Source organism: Elephas maximus, chromosome 4 (assembly GCF_024166365.1).
Source record: "Elephas maximus indicus isolate mEleMax1 chromosome 4, mEleMax1 primary haplotype, whole genome shotgun sequence".
Classification (NCBI taxonomy): Eukaryota; Metazoa; Chordata; class Mammalia; order Proboscidea; family Elephantidae; genus Elephas; species Elephas maximus.
Window position 1 is genome coordinate 85,745,272 of NC_064822.1, and position 5,441 is coordinate 85,750,712.

Genomic DNA, 5,441 nt, shown 5'->3' on the forward strand with positions numbered 1-5,441 from the left:
TGACAGACCCATATTAATTTTGTGGGATATCAATATATCCTTATATATTTTCTCACATTCGTCCTACACAGTTAGCCTTCACCCATGGACTCAAGATCTCAGATAGGGTGATCTTTACAAAACTTAAATACCTCTTCCCCTCTTGGCACACAATGTTGAGACATGCTTGGCACAAAATGCTGAAAGGTTAAGTGTCTTGCTGGATGCTGCACAGCTACTGGGTAGCTGAGCTAGGGCTGGAAGCTGGCTTTAACTCTAAAGCTCTCTCTGCTATGCCACACAGCCTCCACTTTCAAATCAAAAAGGTCCTTCAAGGTTGTTACTGCTACAGGGTCTTTATTTATTCTACTGCTCAAAATATTTCTAAAATTTCTATTTCCGATCTGCCTTAAGAACAAATTTATAAGGACACCATATCAAATTATGGCCATGCCTTCTTCTTCCTCCCATCAATGCTTATCCATTACTCAGTTTGTCCATCAACCTTATTCACTATGTGGCTGTTTCCAAAATTCAAATCCATTTTCTACGCTTGCTAACACTGAGGGTATTCAAAATAATGGACCATAGGCCTTGGAGGGAGGACAAGCCAAAAGAGGAGTTCAACAATCCCTTGCCCAACAGCATAATAACTAGCTTTCAGGAGAGCCAATTTTAAAAGGCAATGCTCATTTGAGCCTAGAAAAAAAAAACACAGGGTAAAGAGAAGCCTCTGGGGCTTCTTTTGGTAATGTGGGAAGCAAATACACAAATTCATTTAGGTTGGCCAAGGATTTGGTACTGTTCTGTGTGTCACAGCTTAGCTTGCTCTAAGGGTTTCCCTCGTAGCCAGTTTTCTGAAACACTAAAAATAGAGTCTTCCTTCTGTAAAATTTAGCATGACAGATAAAATTCTTCTTGCTCTCATATTATTTATTATTCAAAGTGTTCAGCCAAGACAACAAACAGTACAGAAGAACTGGCAGCCCTTGAAGCCTTGAAGCCTTTGGTGATTCTCTCCCACCCCCAGGTTAGAAAGCCCTGGTACGGTATTTTTTAAGTCCTATAGCCAAATGTCTCTTCTCTAGGCAGAGCTGGACACAGGAAGATTATCATAGCTAAAGGAAGCAACTCAAAGCAGACACCTTGTCAAAATGCATCAATGGTCTCTCTCTCAGTGATGTTTTTATTTTAACTCTCCATTAATTGTTGCAAATGATACATGAAAACAAAAGGAATCTAAATTTTTAACTATTGCTCTGAAGAGAGATAAAATCTATCTCCTCCTTCTCAAGAAGTACTAATTGGTTCAGCTGAAGTGTTGTTGCCTTTGTTTTTAAGCAGCTTGAGGCTCAGTAAAGTGATAGCCAGTTACACCAGTGGAGCTCACTACACTGAGGCAATGGCTACCAGTAAGAAATGCACGGGAGCAGCTGTCACCAGCACCTGTTTGTCCCTGAATTGTATCAGAAGAGTCTCATCAATACCAACTCTTGAGCTGGCGCTGACACCTATCTCCAACAATATGCTGGCGGTTACGACTCACTACCGGTGTGAAGAAATCCAGGTTCTTCACGGCATGCCAGACACGGTTGCTATTATTGGAAAAATATTCTATTACCCAATTTCTCCATATACCTTCCACGGGAAAATAAACCAGTATCAGGTAAGCATCTAAGTATCTCTGACCTAGCTGTCCGACGCTGTCTTCTTATAGATAGTAAAAATAAATAGGGTCAAATTCCAAGTTGTGCCTTGTAATAATTTATGGGTAGGTAAGATTACTAACCCAGAAAATAAAAGTATTATTAAGGGATAATAAATAATAATCAATTATAGAGAACTTCATCTGAGAATAAAAATTCAATATTTGAATTTAGTGTTTTTAGATGCAAACCTTAATTGACAGTAATGTTAAATAACTGCTAGGTTTTGGTAAAGTATTTTCTAATGAAATACTTTGTCAAGTTTTCTAATGATTATTTTGTGATTTCTACTCAAAGTTTGCATTTTTCACAAGAACTTTATAAGCATTAGATGAAAGAATATGTCTTTAGGGTTTCTTTTTTTAAAAAAAAAAAAAAGTTTTATGATTAAACTTGACATTTAAACCTCAACAGAGATCTCTAACTCTTGGTATCAGTTGTCTGCCACAGAGACAAAGTAAGCAAGTTTAAAATCTCTTCCTATAGGCAAAATCAGACTTCATTTTTCATGTATACTTGAATTCAACAGGTTACACAGGTTCATGATGCCAAACTGCCAAGATGGCTGGAATACAATTCTCCTACCAAGAATTTGCAAGGATTGCCTTTAGGAGATGAGGGAGGAGGTTACCAAATCATGGTGCTAGCATCTGGGGATTTCTGTTTCCAGCAAACACAAACTGCCTACGTCATCTTTACCACTCATGTGCTGGCCAGGGATGAGGTGAGGGGAGCAAGCTTAATTCCTTCTCCAAGTAGGTAAGTGTCCTCACTAATAAGCATCAGGGCAGCTGCGCATCGTGCTCAGCAGATGAGTTCAGTCAAAGGAACAAGGGGAAGGACTGGAAGAGGTAAACCTTGTATGAGGCACAGAGTAAGGAACAGAAGACTACCAGGGAGGGAAAAGAAGTTTTCACAATGTTGCTAATCAACAGGATCTTAAAACAAAGCTTATTATGGTAATTCCTTTAACTGGAAAACAGCTCCAAAGCAAATTAAATCTTGAGAAATAACTAGGTTTTTATTTTTCATACTATTTTAAACTCATGGGCCATGTACTAATTGAAAACAATTCTTTCTCTTTCAAAAAGCAGTTTTCTGTATACATATATGTCTATTTAAGCATAGCGTATGTCTGAATATTCTGGTAACAATAGGAGAGAGAAACTGGGCAACTGGACAACCAGGGTGAGGAAGTACCTTTTAAATTTTATATATGTTCATGTATTACCTATTTTAAAAAACAGAAGTTCTACATAGTTTAACAATTCACATTTTGAGTATTTTAATTTTCAAAGATGGAAATAACTATACCCTTTTCTTATACTTCTCAATCTAAAACTTTTTCTCTAGAAAGCTGCTTCTATGACATATAGAGCAATTTTTATACAAAACTTTGAAAATTGTAGCTCAGGCCAACAACAACTAACTTCTGCATAGCAATTTAAAGTTTATATTTTCACATACCTTTTTTTTATTATTATTCTTTTGTTCATTTATGCATCCACTCATTCAAAAAGAATTTGGTGAGTACCTACTACTTGCCAGACCCTGAGCTACAAACTGGAGATAATACAAATAAGCTGCTGTCAAGGAGTTCACAATCTAGTAGTGTAAGATGTAGGAGATGCAGAAATGTAAAATGAACAATTTTAAGAGTAATATAGTATAATGGGAAACCCTGGTGGCATAGTGGTTAAGAGCTACAACTGCTAACCAAAAGGTTGGGAGTTCAAATCTACAGGCACTCCTCAGAAACCATATGAGATAATTCCACCCTGTCCTATAGAGTTACCATGAGTCGAAATTGACTAGAGAGCAACTGGGTTTTTTTTAAATAGTGTAATGAATGCAATAATAGAACCATATATACAGCCTAATTTTTTTTAACATTTTGTTGTGGTTTAAGTGAAAGTTTACAAAGCAAATTAGTTGCCCATTTAACAATTTATACACAGCTCATTTCGTTACATTGGTTGCAAACCCCTGAATGTGTCAGCACTGCCCCCTTCCTCCCTGGGTTCCCGGTGTCCACTGGCCTAGCTCTCCTACCCCTACCTTCCTTCTGAACTTTGCTTCTGGGCAAATGCTGCCCTTTAGGTCTCGTATAGGTGATTGTTCATTGTGTACATTCCTCAATGGTGTTACTGTTATATAGATTCTATTTAGTAGCTAACTCTACTTGGGGGGAGGATGTTGGCAAAAGCTTTTTGGATGAGTTAATGCCCATGCCAGATTTTTAATGTTGAAGAAGTTAGCAAGACAGAAAGGGAGGAAAGGCACTATAGGCTCAAAGAAGGACATGTTCAACAGTTACAGAACATTAAACAGTATGGTGTATTTGGGAAAAACACACAAATCTGATGTTGCTGGAGCACAGTGTGAGTTGGGGCGTGGCAGGAAATGAGGCTGGAAAGGTTAGGAGAGCCTGAATTTTAAAAAACCTTGTGCAGTTATCACATTTGAAAGTCTTGGAGATGGAGGAAGTAGAAGCCTTGGAAGAATGCATTAAAAACAGGTTCTATTCATCTTACCCTAAAATAAACTTTATTTTTCTTTTCTTAAAACACGAAGATTTTTTTTTTTTAGCATGCTTGTTCATTTCAAAAGTAAACTTGGGTTATCACACCCTCAGAGCTTTTCTGGACTTGTGAGTTATTCAGTTTCCATTTAGCAAGGCCAATTAGCCTTGCTTCTAGAGCAATTAGCCTCATGACTCCACTAATTCTGAATTGTAGCCAACTGTGAACTATTCTTTAAAGAGCACACCTACTAATTGGAGGGGCCACTAACTAGTACTTCCATCTCAAAGGAGATGCACACTTGGTCTAGATGCAAAAGAAGTGAGATAAATTTGTGTTACAAAGTGAAGGAAGAGCAAAGACAGGAGAAGGATGAAGGGAAAGTCAGGGAACAAAGAGAAGGGAAGGATAGGGAAGGTCCCAGTGATGGAAAGAGAAGGGAAAGGAAGGTACAGGAAAAGCATAGTAGAGCAGAGCATCTATTGTATGCCAGACACTTGCAAATTTCCTTGTATCAATTAATGTTTGAAACATCCTTGCAAGGTAAATGTTATTTCCATTTTCTATTTGAAGAAACTGAGGCTCAGATTAAACAACTCAAAATCATATAACTAAGCAAAATCCCCTACCTTCCAATTTGAAGTCAGAAAACCTAGATTTGGATCAGGTACTTACTGTCTTTGGATATTTTAATTAACTACTTTGAACCGTAGTTTCTTTAATGATAAACTAGGGACAAAAATAACTGTCCTCCCTTACCTCACAGTTGTGAGAGGTGGCAATGAGATCATGCATGTGAGAGTACGACATAAACTCTGAAGGACTATATAAAAATTAGGGATTGTTAGTTGAGCAATAATCCATGCTGTGCTGGTCCTTTAAATCTTCAGTGTTGAAGCTGCAAGAAACTCAACAGAGTTTTCTACCATTATAGCTGAAATTACTCTTAAAGCAGCTGCTGAAGCTCTTGGTGTTTAAGAACGTCTCTTTTTGGTGTACACACTGGCAGATTATTTCCACTTGGATCCTTCTTTAGTGACTGTGAGCTCATTCAGAAGCAAGATAAGCAAGCACCTGTGGAACCTTCCAGCGTTGGCTGAAGATCCTAGGCATGTCATCACTTTACAAGGTCACTCTATACAATTCCACTGGCTTATGAAGTGTGAGGTTTCTACAATGCTGGCAGAGTTGACGCAGGTTTTTCAACATCATGCTTCCTCTAAGTATCTTGCCA